Source organism: Mauremys mutica, chromosome 1 (genome assembly GCF_020497125.1).
Source record: "Mauremys mutica isolate MM-2020 ecotype Southern chromosome 1, ASM2049712v1, whole genome shotgun sequence".
Lineage (NCBI taxonomy): Eukaryota > Metazoa > Chordata > Testudines > Geoemydidae > Mauremys > Mauremys mutica.
The window spans coordinates 158,948,155-158,966,592 of NC_059072.1; the positions used below are offsets into that span (position 1 = coordinate 158,948,155).

Here is an 18,438-nt window from a genome sequence, read left to right on the forward strand (position 1 = left end):
TGCCTCTTTGGGTGTGGTTTGGAGGAAAACTCTTCCTGTGCCTATGTGTGGTAGGGAGGGTGGTCTGTGCCCATAGGAACAAAGCAATTGCCAAACCCACCATCATGCCTCTGGGCACTAAATGTTCAGAGGATGATGCCAGAAACAGAGATCATGGGATAACCTGCCCCCAGGGAAATTCCCTGCTAATCCATGCTAATAAACTTTTGGTTTAAGCCCTGAAATGTAAGGCTTTATATGCTCCTGCCCAAAACTCTTGTGGGCTTGTTGTTTAACCCTATCTGTGTAACTCTGAATAATCATAGAAATGTATAATCCTTTACTGAGTCTTACTAAGCTCTTGGCTTCTATATAACGTAGCATTGAGCAGGGCCGCCCAGAGGATTCCGGGGGCCCGGGGTCTTCGGCGGCGGGGGGGCCCTTCCGTTCCGGGACCCGCCGCCAAAGTGCCCCGAAGACCCGCGGCGGGACCCCCCGCCGCCGAATTACCACCGAAGCGGGACCGCCGCCGAAGCGCAGCCCGGTCTTCGGCGGTAATTCGGTGGCGGGGGGGGGGGTCCCCACCGCGGGCCTTCCGGGCCCTTAGGCGGCGGGTCCCGGACCAGAAGGGGCCCCCCGCCACCGAAGACCGGGCTGCGCTTCGGCGACGGTGGGTCCCGGTCCCGCCCCCGGCCCCAACGGTCCCGCTCCTCCCCCCCGCCCCGGTCCCGGCCTCTTACCGAGCACGTCTCCGGCGGGGCCTGAGCTCCGTCCCGCTCAGAGCCGCGTGGTGAGGGGGCGGGGCTGTGAGCTCCACGCCGAGCGGAGGCAGCTGCCCCGCCCCCTCCCCACGGCGCTCTGAGCGGGGCGGGGCTCAGGCCCCGTTGGAGCTCCCAGCCCCGCCCCCTCCCCACGCCGCTCTGAGCGGGACGGAGCTCAGGCCCCGCCAGAGACGTGCTCGGTAAGAGGCTGGGGCTGGGGCTGGGGCCGGGGCCGGGGCCATCTCTGAGCGGGGCGGGGCTCAGGGGCCCCACCGGAGACGCTGAGGCTCCAGGAGAGGGGCGGAGGCGGGAGCCTCCGCTCTTCTCTTGGGGGCCCCTGCGGAGCCTGGGGCCCGGGGCAAATTGCCCCCTTTGCCCCCCCCTCTGGGCGGCCCTGGCATTGAGTTCCACAGGTTAATAGTGCACTGTGTGTGTGTGTGTCTTTCTTTTATTCAGTTTTAAATTTGTTGCCATTCAGTTTCACTGAATGCTTCCTTGTTACTGCAGCATTATGAAACAGAATGAGTAGACGTGCCTTTCTGTGCCACATGTTCTTTTGCATTTGTTCACACCCATGTGTGTCTGCTTGTGAGTGAGCCGTTGCCTGATTCAAACATGTGATGTTGATGTGATCCCACCACTTCTCTCCCCCCTATGGAAGTGCATTGGAAGCAGTTAGGCTCTGTGAATTTCATCTTTGAGCCTCCCTGCCTGGCCCTGACACCTGTATCCACCACACCTTTCACTCATGCAGGAATTGCCAGTTTGATTTGACAAGGAACTGATTTTATTTTTTCTTCATTTTTGAGGGGAGGGAGGTGGAGGTGCAGAGGTGAATAATTTAGCATGAGTGCAAGTGGCTTTTATCTTCCTCACACCTTGCCCAGTTTTTCTGACTACTCTTTTCCTAAAAATAGCTTGGGGTTCCCTTTCCTCATTTCTGGAGGGGTCTTTCCTGCCTCCCACTTGGTTCCAGGCACTGGAATCCCCGACATCTCCTTTCTTTCCCAGGCCAGCAGCCAGGAGCCCTCAAAGACACACTCCCTCCCTCAGGGCAGCTGGGGGCTGAGTCCTGTGTAGCTAAGTGCCAGTCCCACTAGTAGCTGTAGTAACTGCAGACTTCCCTGCTGCAGTATGTACGTTGTCCTTGTATTATAGCTGCTTGCAAAGTCTGTGTAATTCTCATGTGTGTTTTCCATAAATTCCGCCCCCCCCAACTGCTCTTGTTTTCTGACTGAAATAGTGAGTATCTACAAGTCACAAGCAGCCATTCCCAGGAGGATAAATAAAACCATTGTATGCAACTCTCTAATAACAGGCCAGTGTGCTCACATCCCCGCTTCTATCAGTTAAGAAGCAACTTCTCTCCTCAATGTTCTGTTGACAGTGAGAAGACAAGGGAGAGGAGAAGACGTTAATAGTGACATTTGTTTGTAAATTTTATATTTAGCTGTGATACAGTGGTTGTAGTTACACATTTCAGTTGCATTAGATAATTAAATAGCATTTGCAGTATTCTCTATATTCAGCATTAAGAATATTGCAAATACTGAGGGTTATGTTATCTAGTTATCTGAGACAGAAATGGAAAGATTTTAAGGGTGAGCAGTGAGCTATGAACTATCCCCCACTTGCAATCCTACATCTTTCCATGGAATATAACTTTCATATGTAGCATTATATTCAGCTACATGTTCCCATAAAATGTGGCAGTCTAACAACCTTACTTGCAATCAGGAAAATTTGGACTTCTTTAGTTTCTGTGGGGTTGTTATATGTTGGCGATTGCTACATCCAGAACTCTAAAACAGTTAGCTTCTACAGAAATAAAATCCCCACTTTGCAGGGACAAGAACGAATCATAGCATTTCAGTGCCGCAGCAGGTCATTCAGGTTATAATTGGCTCTAATTAGCACTCCCAGAAGCTGTGACATTCTGTACCTACAGCCAAGTGGCCCACAAAGGTGTAAATATCAAAGAAATGCCTTCCAATCTGCTCCTCAGATTCAAAGGCTGAGTGATAATGTAATGATTAGTACCAAGGGGAAATGTCTTCTGGCAACTGGCTTTTGGATCCATATCCAGTGCAAGTGGTGGTCACACAAAATGCAATCATTAAAGAATGTTACATTCTCAGGCTTTTCTAATAACAGTGAAGGACAATCTGACTATGAGCTCAGGAAAAAACCTCTGGTGAATTAACATGGAGCACTGATATTTAAGTGCTTTTTCAGCTTCTTGTTGCCAGGAATAAGTCTTAGTTCTGGGGAGGGTTAGATCAAGTGTCTCTCCTCAATCAGATTTAATTCCACTCCATCTGTTGTCTGCATCTCATGTTGTTCCTTGCTCAGTTAAGGCATCTTGCTTGGGCTCAGGGAGTGGTTATTGAGGTTTGGAATAGACTAAGGGCTTGTCTACACGGCACTGCAGTGCACTACAGGGGGATTGGGGAAAACCCTGGTTATCTACAGTAGCTGCATTTTGGTCCTCAAGTTCATTCTTGGTAACACCAGAATCGAATGGTGATTCCCTTGTGCCCTGGGGTTTGCTGATGGACCGTGACTAAGTGGGTGAGTGGTGAAGGTTTTATATATCCCAACTGACTTCATCTTTAGCACCATTTCCTAAAGGGTGAAGTGACATCAGGAATGTACTTACCTGGTCCTCAGCCCCCTTTGAGCGGTGGAGAAAGGTGAAGTTGTTGGGGGTCGAGGGTTTGCACTGATATTTGAATAGTGAAGAACGCTGTTCACTCTGCTTTCCTTTCTTGAGCACAGCCATAATGCTGAGGTGGGGTAGAACCCTGTATTGGCTGTCCCCTCGCTGGCTTAAAGGAGCTACCTGCGGTGGCCATTAAAATTCTGCCCCTCCACCACTTTTTCCCCGTATCTTCATTTTGTCCAGTCCTCCCTCAAATGCAAGCACAGCAAGAGGGCACCAGGAGCCTTGGCAAGATGCCTTTCCGGACAGGATGAAACCATCCAAGCGGGTGCAGGTTGGAGCAGAGGACAAAAGAGAAGCTATTCCCATAGCTGCTGGGAATAATAGGAATAATTGCCTCATTATTCCTAAAGCAGCCGCAGTTCAAGAATAGCTTGTATGTAACAATGTCTCTTTTGTAAATAACGCTCTGGGCACCTTTTTTGGAAGCAAGGAAGAGAGACCCAGAGCGCTGTCCGCCCCAGCCGTTCATGTTCAGCCTTCCTCCCTTTGATGTTGGTCTGCTGGGTGGTTGTTGTTTTTCTTTAGATAGTCCTGTTACTTAGTGCTTTTCAGCTATAGCTCTCAGAGCTGTTTGCCTAAATGCAGCTAAGCGCAGTTATCCCCATTTTGCAGCTCATGAAACTGAAACACAGAGAAGGAAAGCGATTTGCCCAAGATCGTACAGCAAGTTAATTGGAGACCAGGAGCAGCACCAGGAGCCCTGATTCCCAGGCCTCTGTTCTCTCCACACTGCCTTTTATTATTATTATTATTATTATTATTTATTTAAATTGCCCTGCACAAGAGAAAACCATGCAGCTCTGTGGGGCAGGGAGTGTATTTCTGTTCTGTGTTTGTACAGTGCCTACCACAATGAGGTCCTGGTCCATGACCATGGCTTTTAAGTGCTACCAAAGAGCAAATAATATATAATAATAATAATTGTTCCAATTTGGGCTAGAAAATAGGCTTGGAAGGCTGTTTGGTTTGGTTTCTCTTTACACTGGAAATATCAGGGGTTAATCTTTCACAGTTTTTGTTGGAGGTTTCCTTGGAGGACTGGAGAACTGAAGCAGGAATTTACTCAGCTCTCACTGGAAAGGGAAAAAGCCTTAAATCTTTGTCAAAGAGGACATCTCTCTCAAGTGTTTTGTCAGGCGAATGAGCTGAATAAATATTGCCACTAACCCAAAAGTCAGTTTCAAATGATAGTGTGTCTACTAACCTCTCCCGCATCAGTTGCTCATCAGTCTCATCAAGCACCATTGCTAGTTTGCCAGATAAATTAGTGCTTTTCCAGAGAAGTCAAGAGCTGATATTTTTAATGTGCTTGCAAAAAAAAGGAAGATTTTTTTTTTAAAACCAAACCCATCCAGACCGCACCTGTATACATCACAAAGAAGCAAAACTAGGTATAAACCCCATTTGATTTTTTTAATTGCAGGTCATCCTTAAGGCTTCTTTTGCTAGAAGGCCCTTGTGCCTCAAAGGAGCTGTGGAGTGAGAAGGAGCTGGAGGGGACTTGCTGATGTTCACTGAAGGAAACCAAATGGTCTGTCAGAATGTGTGGAGTGGGCAGTTCTATTCCTGGCTCTGCCACTGACTCACTATAGAGCCTTGGGCAAATGCCACTCTCTGTGCCTCAGTTTCCCCATCAATAAAATGGGGACAGTGATAATTATCTACCATTCAGGGAGATGGTGTGAGGGTTAATTAGTGAATGTGTAGAGCTTAGCATACATAAAGTGCTGTGCAAATGCTAAGCATGTAGCCACCACCAAAAATCCTGGGAGGGAAGAAGGAAAACTCACCCTCCTCACAGCACATCTGCAAACAGTTCTGAATGCACCCTCTGCCGTTCCTCCCTGAGCCTCCATCTCGATGGACACTTAAAGATTGTCTCCCCCCGCCCCACTGCCACCTCCTTGATGAGCAAGGGCTTAAAAGGGAAGAGCTCTCTGAAATCCCAGCCATAACCTCAGGAAGTGCAGGCTACAGCCAAGCAATAAGACGTTTGTCTTTGCAACACCATCTGTCTCTTCTAACTTTCTGTAATCCTCCTGCTGCTGGATTAGAAGTTACCAGTGGACAGTGCCAGATTGAGTCCAGGGCCGACTTGGAGGGGGAAAGTCTCGTTGAAACGCCCTTCCTCATCCGAGTTAAAAAATGGATACATTGACTGGATAGGTGGGGAGGGGTTTCTGCCACCCCTTTCAGACACTCCTTTCCTAAAGCTCTGTTCAGATGCAGTGTGGCAGAAGGGCGGTGTGTGTGGATGGGAAAGGAGTTGTGGGAATAAATTTGTGATGGCCCTGGTTTGTACAGGTCAGTCCTCAAGTCCACAATGATGAAATACACGTATGGCCCTTGGTTTCTGGTTTTTATTTTATTTCATATTCCCTGGGAATTTATCGGTGTTTATTACTACAACAACAAAAACAGCTAAAAATTGGTGCAAAAAACTATTCTATTATATTTCTGGGTAAATATTAGGGTTTGTTTTGGTGGCTGGAAGGACAGCTTTTCGTTTTCTACCCATTTTAGTGTGTCAAATCTTTAAACCTTTATCTAACAGCTTGAAATGTGTACGTGGTGGGCGTGAGATTCATCAGTACATTCAGATTTGCACGCATTTCGCTGCTTGCATGTGTGCCTGTGTGTTTGTTGTGTGTATCTTCTAGACTAATACATGGCCTTACTTCAACAGGCAGCTTTGCATATACACGCAGACTAATGTATTATCGTAATACATATATCTCATGCAGTGTATTGTATTTTCCTAATAAAACCAAGTTTTATTTTTATATATATATATATATATATATATATATATATATATATATATTTGAATGATACAAAAGTAGGGTGAAAATCAGAAAAAAACCAAATAATACTTTTTGTAAAACCTGGGATTTTTTGGGTAAAAATCGGTTTAAAGTAAAAACGAAGAGGCACTTATATATATGATATTGTGATATGAAGTTGCAGGTCTGTGTCAGTATGACAACTTGGCCGGTTTGCATTGTAACACTGCACCATGACATACAGATGCAATAACACATGCATCAGAGTGCAGCATTCCAACCTTGTCTGGCAACAGAAATAAGAGGTGTGCCTTGTTCCTGATGGCCCAAGATTTCTGTTCCACTGTGTAGATCAGATGATCTCAAACTATGATCCGCAGAGCCCCGCTTGATGGTCTGCAAAATAAAAAAGTTTGGGAATGCAGTAGTGAGGGGACTGGGAGGTTGAGTCATGGGGAGGGGGTGTCTTTGCCTTATGAAATGGTAACCAAAATAGAAAGGTTTGACATAGTCTAGTGGTGAACAGGGTAAATATAATCTAATGAGCTAATAGAGAAACTCCTCTAGCAGGTTACTTGAATCCCAGGGAGGCTCCTCCAGCTAGTCAGCAGATCTCCCCATTTCCCTGTTTTATATTGAGAAGTGATAAGATTATTGGCAATAACACTTCACTTCTCCATTCCCTTCCATGTGAGGATCTCAAAGCACTTCACAGCCATCTAAGCCTCTCAACCCCCCAGCACGGCATGGAAAGAATTATTTTATAGGTAGAGAAATGGAGGCAAAGTGACTTGCTTATGGTCATTCAGTGAGTCAGTGACAGAACTGGGAATAGTATCCAGGAGCCCTCATTCGTAGTCCTGTGCTCTAATCCCAAGGTCATCTTTTCCTCCCCTATCACCTGGGGGACAATATCCCACACTGCAGTTTTGTTGGGAGATTTCAATGGCTATTTACATTAGGAGAGAGCATGGTAACCCCTGTGTGTGCTTAGCCACCTTATAGGCAAAGACATGCTATGTTTAACCCTTCTTATTGATATAATATCCCTTTTGATTGCATGTAAGCAATTTGCTTAACATCCCCTTAAAATCGACCTTCATTTCCTGTGGATGATTCACAACCCGCCACCCCTGTGTTAGCACGTCTGTGCATGATTACGTGCTCTGGACCGAACTCAAACTTTTGCCTGGCATTCCCTTTAGCTCATCTCCTTGTGGCTCTGTGTTTCCCTTTCTGTATTTCCTAGCCAGGAATGGTGTGGGGAGGAACAGATCAGAGTAGGAAGCGAAGGACCTGGAGTGCCAGCCATATTCAGGCAGGGTCTAGTCCTGTGCAGTGTTGGATGAGAGAGAATGCTGCACTGTTGCTGTTCCTGTCCCCTGTAGTGAGCTGACCATCTGTTTACATTAATGGGCTAAAGATTAGTAGAAGGGTTAACTCATCACCATAATTAGCCTAGATCTCTCCCCTAGGGCTGTGGCATTCTTTTTTATTTTTATTTTTCCTGCCTCCTTTCTGCTCAGATGAAAAGAATCCCAGTGCTGTGAAATTTGGAGGGTTCTCTGCATGAACATTGGAACTGCAGCTAGTGGAGGGAAAATCTTTTAAAAGTCTGAAATAATCCAGAGCCCTTGAAGCATAGATTGTGAGAGATCACGAGGGGATGATGTGTCCAGAAATGAGGGCTGGAGATTTCCTGTTAAACAGAAAAAAAGGGGCCAGGCTGCCATGCTGCCCAGGCAGGAGTGTGCCAAAAGATAGATGCCCCAATCCCTCAGGAGGCACAAGGTATTATCCCCACAGGGCTCCCCGTTGGTGGCCCCAGAGCACAAGGAATAAGCATTGTGCTAGCATTCCATTCCATCCTGTTGCTGGTGCAGTTCACTCACTGAGGAAAAAGGATTGGCAGCATTGTCTGAACCAGCCTGGGCTGCATTTCCTTCATACACCAATGAATATGTCATGCAGAACTGGGGGGCGGAGGCGGGAGGGGGGTTGCAGCAAGTTGTAGGGGGACTAGTTATGTAGCTAGTTATGTTCAAAACTGGAAACCAAACAGTCCTTGCAGTTACTATCCAGAAAGCTTGAACTTGAGCCCCTCCTTAAGTAAAGGAGCAGATAGTTATGGCAAGAGGAATCCACAGTCATCTTGAGGAAAACAGAACAGGAGTGATAAGATGCATGAGTTAAGAAAGCACTATTCTTGCTCGAAAGACCTGATCCTGTTTTGTAATTAAATTAGTATACAGCATTGGGAAGACCATTCCCAGCATACTGCATTCAGCTCTAGGCATTTCACCGTCACAAAGAGATTGACAATTTGGAAGGAGTTCAAAGAAGAACAAAAACAATTAAGGAGTTGGAGGAAACGGAGGTAGGAGGAAAGGTTAAAAGAACTCAATATGTGTACGTTGCCTAAACAGTGATTAAAGGGGGAACATAACTATCTAGAAGTAATATGAAGGGTGTGAACACCAGTGAGTGAGAGGAGTTGCTTAGGATGGGATCAGGGGATATAAATAGGATTGAAGGGATGAAATTAAGAAAGAGAAATGTAGGCTGAATATAAAGAATAATGTCTAATGATGCAGCAAAGAATCCTGTGGCACCTTATAGACTAACAGACGTTTTGCAGCATGAGCTTTCGTGGGTGAATACCCACTTCTTCGGGTGCAAGTCTAATGATGAGATTTCTTGGAATAGCTTCTGAAGGGAAGTGGTAGAAGCCCCATTGTTTGGGGCATTCAAAATTAGAGGGGGAAAAACACTGGAGGGACCAACTTTGCACAGCCAGAAGATGGGCTACTTATGCCCAAATAAGTCTTGTTATGTGCAGCTCCTCTCGCTGTGCGCGTGCGCGCGTGTGTGTGTGTGTGTGTATATATATACATGAGAAAACAAGGTGGAGTCTGGTAAAGGGATAACTGACAGTACTGTTCATGTTGAAAGAAATTTCTGGATAACACTTTGCCCCTGAAATGTCTCCAAAAATGAATCTACTTTTACATTTTAGTATCATGTAAGTCTTAATGTCAGACTGGCAAAGTTTATAGAAGAGTTGAGGGATACAGGCTGCAGCTACCCCACCTTGGGCTGTGCTCTTGCCATGTCTTTTCAGTTAAGCTGGGTGAGGCTGGGCCAGTAAGATGATGGGAGACAGTGCTGTACTATGGATGTTCTGGGACGGGTTCAAAGACTCAAATATGGCTTCCCCCCCACTGCAAAAAACACCACAGTCGCCTCTAAGTAGTTTTACAAAGGGACCTTCTTAGCCTTCTATGAAGCAATCACATAAATTAGCTCATCTCAGTCTATCCACCTTGCTTCCGAGTTTTCTATAGAAATAACTACCAGATCGTGTAACCTTTCCTGCCTCATGCATGTTCGTAGATAATTGTGAATAACTTTATCTTGCTGCAATTCCTTTCATAAGCAATCAGGGCTACAGGAAGACAGCAAAAAATGTGGTTTCTGTGTTAGAGAAACTCTCATCTAAAGACCATTTTGTAAATGTAGCTAAGGAGATCAGTGGGCACCTCATTTGCAAGCCATCCTTCAGATTCACCTGCAAAAACGTACACAAGAGCTCAGTCTCCTACGCAAAACTCTGAGTTTAAATCCTAAGGGTTGCAGCTTGTTAAGTTTCGAGTGTGCCTCATTAAGTCTTTGCTGATGAAACTTTTCTGTTTCTTGCCCATCAAAAAAGCAGACCTTTCTCTGACACCATTGTGCTTACACATCCTATTGTCCAGGTGTGTCAATATTTTGTCTAAGATGGGCTTGAAAACCCCATATTCAAAAAAAATTTTAGGATCAGTTGACCTTTCATCCTTTTGCAGATTTGCCTGACGTTACTTTCCTCCTTCAAGAGAGTTTTTTTCTTTGAACTGCATGTATATTCTTAATGTTTCAGGCTGTGAAGCAACAGCTTCCTTACATGTAACGAACCCAGAAGACTGTAATTCCCATAAAGCATCTCAAAGGCTACCAAATAAATTGTGAGCCATTTGAATGTCAAGACTGAGTGGACTCTGCAATTCTGTGCTCACAACATTAACTTTTGAGACAATAGTACATCATATCATGCCCAAAACAAGAAACAGAAACTCTGAAATGTTCATTTGCAAGCCATCAGTTTCCAGCTTAAGTTCTGGTATAAAACTGTGTGAAGCCCTGATCTTATCTTAAGTATCAAGAATACCATCCTCAACTTGAGTTCATAGCAGATGGATTGCCTCTACCCTTGCTGTGCATCTTGTCATGCTATGGTATTTTAATGTAATGCAAGTATGCTTTTTCAACGCATCCCGCTGACTAGTAGAAGCAGAAAACAGGATATATGATCTTTGAGCAATTCCAAAAAATAGAACAAAATGGGGAACAGCCATTGCAGTAGCTTCTCCAACAAGATTCACTGAGTGGGCAGTGCGTTGAATGAAATATGCATACCGATTTGATTTTGAACACCTTTGTATGATGCAGCCGTGTTAGCTCCATGGACATAGCTTTGTCCCCTGCAATCAGCCATTTCTAGACCATCTTTTTTCAGCCTCTCTAAAATAACCTCTGTAATACCTTCCCTTGTTTTGGTGTGGATATCAGTGAAATCTATAAAGTGTTAAATGGGGCCCTCCATGGTCCATATGGGGAACTAAATGGGTCCCCAAATACACCATTTGGGGGTCTAAATGGAGAAGACTTGGGTCCCCCAACAAAAGGAAAGAGTGAGAAGTAAAAACCAAAACCCCCACATGAGGCCCTTCTATGGGCCCAGGTCAGGTTCCACTGGAGCTGTTTGAACCCTCTTCACACAGCCCTGATGAGAGAACTCCAAGGAAAATCCAATTGGTGGTGGTCTTCCCTCGGAAGCAGTGCTGAGCCAATGCCCAGCAGATTGTGAGGACACTGTGTTGCTGTAGGTGCTGTCTTTCAAATAAATTTTTTAAAGTGCAGTCCTAGCTACTTGTGGCTATTGAAGACCACATTGTCCCACTCAGCAATGTGTCATAGACCCTATGGTGCTATCGGAGGGAGATTCTCCTTTAGCTCAAGTGGTCACCATCTGTGCTTTTGGAGGAGGGTCTAAATTTAATCTCTGCTGTCTCAGTGAGGTTCTGAGTAGCCAGAATATGCCAGCCAGTATAATGACAGCCAGGAAGCCTGTGGTGGCTTATGTACATGTTACCATACTATTACTCTTATTGTTCCTATGACTCAAAGTAAAACATCCACTGTCCTGACAAGTGGATGAATTGTCTGCTTTGAATCCCTCCAATGATGGCCATTTTGAACCCTTTCTTTGCACCTTCTTCCATTGCCTACAAATGTATTCCCTCCGCTCCAAATATTTCATCTCTGTATTCCTCTCTGTGGTCTAAATCCAATCCCCCTACCTCTCCCTCCTTTTTGTTTATTTGCCAGAGAGCGTGCAGAGTGCTGGCTGATGGAAAGCACTGCCTGGAGGGGTTCCCATGTGGGAATCTCACCTCATTAATCCCTGAAGACAAATGCATTTAACACTGTCCTTGGACGTATACAACTTTCTCATTTTGTATCTTATCCTCTCTCTCTCCTGTTCCCTTCTTTCTGCACTTCCTTCTTCTTCTTTCTCTGCCACCCCCTCTCCCTCTCTCCCCCCGCATTGCTGTAACAGATTCCTGTTTTGTACATCAGATGTCTGAAGGCCATGGCATGGGGTACCAATGCTGCTAAAGCTGTGACACAGTGGCTGTGCTTTGCCAGTTCTCTTACCTGGGGCAGCCATCCCCATCAACTTAATAGAGAGTGACTGCTCTGAAGCCCCTGCAAGAACCTACCTTACTGTAAATTGGAGACATTTACAGCTAAAGATTTGCCTTTAACTTTGTTTTCTTTCTTGCACAGAAACATTCCTTTTTTGTGTGTTGTGGGTTTTATTTTTGATGCTGTCATGGTTAATAGGCCCCAAGATGAACTTACCCTAAAAATAACTATTTATATAACTAACAAAGCTCCTATGAAATCTGATAATGGGGTGGAAGTTTCACTGTCTGGGGACATTTCAGTCTCCATGTAGGTGCCTCACCTGGCAAAATAGCCAAAGGCCTCCTACCCATCATGGTGACCATGGGCTTCTCTGAGATTGTCTCCTAACCCACTCCTGTAGGCAGGTGCACCCTGGACCTCTTCTTTGGCTTGGGATTAGACCTCTTTTTGACAGAGGGGCCTTGGTCCAGGGACAGGTGCAGGCATTGCACCTCAAAAACAGATGTTAAAGGGATGCTGCCTTGCTTGTTCAGTGAACCAACAATACTAATTCATCTCCAGAAGCGCTTGTCCTGGTAAATTTTCTAGAAATTCCTGGAACAGAAACCACCCATCTGAAAGACCAGGGCACCAGCTAGCAGAACATCGCCGCCAGCTGCCAATTGAAACCACTCATGAATTAGCCACAAATGACCCTTGACCCTGCACCGTCCTCTTGCAGGTAACTGTGGCTCATTGACAAAGTGCACAAAATGAAGCACCAGAAGGCAGGAAACTAGAGCATCTATGGTGCAAAACCCACTCATCCACAGTCATTGAACAGTTCAAGGTCCATATGCTTCAGCCCTAAAGGAAGTTAAAAGAATCTTCGTCTCTGATAGAACTACAGCAGGTAATTCCCAGCTTGCAGAGAGGCTCTGTGGAATCTACTAGCTAGTCATCGTGGAGTTAGCTGGTTAATTGGCCGGCAATGCCTGCACCTGTCCCTGGACCAAGGCCCTCTTGCCGCAAAAAGCCTACTTCAGAGAGAAAAGTAATGGGAGATCGAGGGAGCCACTCCACAGCCAGAATGACATCCATTCCATCTGCCTTTACCGAGTGTGAACGGGTCACCTCATTATAAGACCTGCAAGCTGTTGAGGAATGCCTCAGCTTCCATTTGTAGGATGACCCCTTGCCTGTTACCGCTGGTGAAGTTTAGTGAAAAATGGCGTGCATGAGAACACTTTGGCATACATGATATCAACTTTGCCTCCTTCAAAGAAGTCAGGCTACCAGATACCCAAAGGAACAAAGAGGCTTGAAAAGGTCTATGCTTAATACTAACGATCTTACCAATTACTGTCCAGTTTCCAACATTCCCTTTGTTGGCGAAGGAGGTGGCATCCAAACTCCAGGAAGTCCTCTCTTCTGATCCCCTGGGGTTCTTTGCATTCAGGTTTCGGGCCAGGTCCAAGAATAAGAATGGCCCTGATGAGTGATGTTTTCATGGTTTGACACAGGAAATAAACCTCCTGCCTCTGTGGCTTTTGATGCTATTGGTCATAAGGTGCTAATGACACATGTACAAGGTCTTACAGGACTAAATGGAGCAAGAGTTTGCATGATCCACTCATTCCTGTCTGAAAGGCCACATGGAGTTATGATAGGCACATGCTCTTGTGACCCAGGTCACTGCTGTGCAGAGTTCCACCAAGCTCTATACTCTTTCCCTTGAGGCCATTCAGGGGTGGTGAGATGCCAAGGACTCATGCCATCAGTACTTGGATGACATTCAACTGTACATCTCCCTTTCCCCTCTCAAGGAACAGTCTTGTGTTCTCCAAGGTCTTTTCTCATCCCCACCCACACATGTCCTCCCAGGAAATGGGGCAACTCCCAATCAGCAACATATCCCTATCATCATCATCTTCATAAGAACGGCCATACTGAGTCAGACCAAAGGTCCATCTAGCCCAGTATCCTGTCTTCTGACAGTGGCCAATGCCAGGTGCCCCAGAGGGAATGAACAGATAATCATCAAGTGATCCATCCCCTGCCGCCCACTCCGAGCCTCTGGCAAACAAAGGCTAGGGACACCATCCCTGTCCATCCTGGCTAATAGTCACTGATGGATCTATCCTCCATGAACTTATCTAGTTCTTTTTTGAACCCTGTTAAAGTCTTGGCCTTCACAAAATCCTCTGGCAAAGAGTTCCACAGGTTGACTGCGTTGTGTGAAAAAATACTTCCTTTTGTTTGTTTTAAACCTGCTGCCTATTAATTTCATTTGGTGACCCAAAGTTCTTGTGTTGTGAGAAGGAGTAAATAACACTTCCTTATTCACTTGCTCCACACCAGTCATGATTTTATAGACCTCTATCATATCTCCCTGTCGTCGTCTCTTTTCCAAGTTGAAAAGTCTCAGTCTTATTAATCTCTCCTCATACAGAAGCTGTTCCATACCCCTAGTCATTTTTGTTTCCTTTTTCTGAACCTTTTCCAATTCCAATATATCTTTTTTTTTTAAATGGGGGACAACATCTGCACAGAGTATTCAAGATGTGGGCATACCAGGGATTTATATAGAGGCAATATGATATTTTGTGTCTTATTATCTATCCCTTTCTTAATGATTCCCAACATTCTGTTCACATTTTTTGACTGCCGCTGCACACTGAGTGGATGTTTTCAGAGAACTATCTACAATGACTCCAAGATCTTTCTTGAGTGGTAACAGCTAATTTAGACCCCATCATTTTATATGTACAGTTGGGATTATGTTTTCCAATGTACATTACTTTGCATTTATCAATATTGAATTTCATCTGCCATTTTGTTGCCCAGTCACCCAGTTTTGTGAGCTCCTTTTGTAGCTCTTTGCAGTCTTCCCCTCAGTGCTCCGGCTTTTCTCTCCATTCCAGCCAGTTTCCAAAGTGGGAAGGAGGTGGGGGAAGGGGAATTTTGTATGTGTAGGCAGATTGCTAGGAATGTTGGTGGATGGGAGGTGGATAGGCAGGGTGAGTTGCTTGTGAGAGGCTGCTGCTAATGGGGCAGCCACTGTCAGTCTCCTGCCACCTCTGATTTGCTTGTCTGCCAGCGAGGAAATTGAAACTTCTGGAAGTGTACTAGTGAGTGAAGTCTCATCATAAAATAGCCGGAGGCCAGATCAGAATTTTTTCCTGCTTGCCTTTCAGGGAAGAGACACTGCGGATCTTGATCAGTGTTGTTGGGCATGTAAAACGCGGTGTTGCACAGATGGACCGGATGCTGGCCCAGGGAAATACTATGCTCATGTGAGTTTTGGCTTGAATGTGTGTCTTCAGAAAAGCAAAGGTTTGGCTTTTTGGAGCAGATCTGTGTTGTGCAAACTTCTCTTTACTAGGCCGGCAAACCCCAAATCCTCACCTGCAACACTCACTGTTGTTCTGGACCTGGGGGCATTGCTGATGCACTTCAATCTGGACTGGTAGCACCACTTGCTATTGTTGTTGTGGGCCCCTGTACAGCTCTGCCAGTTCTGACCTGCAGAACTTCAGTTCTGACCTGCAGTCTTTACTGCTATTCTAGTCCTGGGCTTTGCGTCCCCACTCCCTAGTTCTGCCAACGCACCTCTCTCCTGACCTGCCGCACCCTCTGCTATCCCAGTGCTGCCCCCTGCCCCTCCAAGCTTTGCTGATGCACCTTAATCCTTGCCTGCAACACCCTCCTTACTTTTCCAAATTGTGGAATCAGTTTATGATGTAGATTAATGTCCCCCTAGTGACTAGGCTGCAGTCACCGAACTCATTTCCAGTGTTGCTCCAAGCAAGAACCTGAACGGAGATCTTAAAAAGTGAAAGGCTGCTATTATTTATTTTATTTTATTACATTCTGAGCACCAGCTGTGTGTATGAATCCTACTAATATAGAGGAGGATATGGTCCGAACCCAAGCAGCTCCCAACCTACACTAACTATAATGCAGATGAAACAACGTAAGTTGGAAGCTCATCATTAAAGCCCTGCAGGTTTTTAAGATATGTAGGCACCACTTTGGGGGTGGGGGGCAGGAGCAGTAAAAATGATCAGCTGTAGGGTAGCAGTGAGATTTGAGGAGAGGTTTTTGGAAATGGAGAGGGTTGGAAAACAAGTGCCTTCTCCATGCTCCTTCATAGCGATTGTGGCTGATTGTTTCATTGGAGCAACTTGGTTTCACTGGTATAGGAGTGCCTGCTTTGACTGAATAGCCGAGATGTGGCAGAAACATGGTGCCTGTGGAGTGTTACTCCGTAGGCTTCTTAAGCCCTGGGTCTCCCCTGGAAGTGGAAGGGCTCTGCTCCAGAGGGAACTTTTCAGAGATACAGTGCACTGAATAACTGAAGGTGGGGCTGTGAATCTGAGAAATGCTGATTATATCCATCCCCCTACACCAAAGAGAGAAAGCACGTGCTCCCAAGCAAGCCTGCGGTTTTCCCTGGGGATGTACAAGCTCTAGATCAAACAGGGCTCTAAAGTCTATGATTCTACACTCACGGGATTTTCTCTCTTTCATGCATGCTCTCTGGATCTATCTATCCTGTGGGGTCTCACGTGTTTGCTCTACCGCATGTTTGCTTCAGAAAGGAGTCTAGAGAAGACAGTCCATTACAATAAAACTGATAAACTACTAAGGAGAGAAATGCAGTCTCAATAACTGGAATGGAGGTGAATCTGCTGACCTAGCACCAGGAGGCATGAGGGAAAGGGCAGTGTATTAATTATTTCACTAAAGTATTGCTGAACAGATCCTGATTTTTCTTGGCTGTGCTTCAGTTACTTGACTTGTGATAACTTTCCAATTATAATAAGCCTGAGGAAATAGAGGCCTATTCATTAAAGCACAGGGCTGGGAGTCAGGGTTCCTGGGTTCTATTCCTTGCTGTTCCACTGACTCGCTGTGAGAATTTGGGTGGGGCACTTCATCGCTCTGTGCCTCGGTTTCTCTGTCTTCAAAGTAGGAATAATACCTCCCTCATACAGAGGTGTACAAAGATTTGTCACTGTTTTTGTAATGTTCCTGGATGGAAGGCACTAAAGGAAGGGCAAAGTAGTAGTATTTTTATTTTACTTGTTTAACTTTATACATTCTTCTAATTGACTGCCCAAATTATATAGGGCTCCTTTTTGATATCATTGAAATGCAGCTACGTCTGGAGTATCAGAGCAGTGTTTAACAGCCACACACCAACAGTTCAGGTCAGGAAGTGAAGTACTCATATCTATGGCTGAAGCCACTGGAATCAGAGTTTACAAACTGCTGTCATGTAAAGGGGATGTAGCCCTTTAGTAACCCTGCCTCATGCGAGAGGCCAGGAAATGAACAGCAGTCTCTTCCCAGCAGTTCCGTAACAAGGGCGAGGCGAGTGAGGCACTTGCCTCGGGCGTGCAAAGCAGAGGGGCTCAGCTCTACCGCGATTGGCTATTTGGCAGCGGGTCCCTGAGTCCCTCTCGGAGGGAAGGACCTGCTGCCGAATTGCCGCCTCTGCTTCATTCATTCTTCGGCGGCAATTTGGTGGCGGGTCCTTCTCTCCGACAGGGACTCAGGGACCTGCCACTAAATTGCCACTGAAGAGCCTGGGGCTGGCCCTTGCCTCGGGTGCAAAAATTCCTTGTTATGGCTCTGCTTCCCAGCACTCCTGTGTGTCACACCTCTATTACAAGGTGTCAGAAGTAAACTTAATCTTGGCAAAAATAAAGCATGTGATGCTACCTGAGTCCCTCAGTCTAGAAGGAGATCCTGACAGAGAATCAGAGGGGGTGGTTGCTGGGCTTCCAAATTTTCCTGGAAACAAGTGCTGCCGCAGAGAAGTGGGAGAGGATGAAATCCTCCACTCTGCTCCATGTGGCAGGCTCAGCAGCAAGGGGGACTGCAAACTGCTGAAACAATTATTGAAAATGTCAAGTGTGCCATGATCCAACCAAGAACGTGACATGGGGAAAACACTTTCTTTAAAGGAAACATTCTGTCACGTGAGATCACTGACAGTTATGTTACAGACCTTTGCTATCAAACTGAATCATGTGAATTTGAATGCAGATGGATTAATCAGCAATTACGTTCTTTGTGGTGTAACTGATAACCAGGTCACAACAAGGTTACCGTGAGAAATAGACTTGATTTTGCAATGTACAGTGGATATTTGCAAGGATAGTGAAAACTGTGCTTCCCAAATGAAAGTGTTAGCAGGCAGTGAAAGAAGAGAAATGCATCTAATTAAAAATGTATGTCAAGGAATAAAGACAGAATCAAAGGGTAAACGAATGGTAGAGACCAGATTTGTTTGCAATAAATGCGGAGGCAATCACAACACAAGGCAAAGCTATCCAGCACAACGGGTGCAATTTCATGCATGCAATGAAAGCTATCATTTCGTTTCTCGTACGCAACACAAATTGCAAAGAAATACAAAAGAAAAATACATCCATGGTCATACAGCTGGAGG

General features: G+C 45.6%; 1 protein-coding gene across 2 annotated transcripts in view; it reads left to right on the plus strand.

Annotated features, from left to right (window-relative positions):
- The window catches only part of IGSF11 (immunoglobulin superfamily member 11), a 147,474-nt gene that overhangs the window by 59,339 nt on the left and 69,697 nt on the right, over positions 1 to 18,438 (plus strand). The window contains exon 1 of one of the 2 annotated variants that reach the window (XM_045004408.1): positions 3,143 to 3,311. The exons of the other annotated variant lie outside the window; for it this stretch is intronic. The gene's annotated coding sequence lies outside the window, so the exon portion shown is untranslated. Of the gene's footprint in view, positions 1 to 3,142; positions 3,312 to 18,438 lie in introns of those variants that run through there. 2 annotated transcript variants of the gene reach the window in all.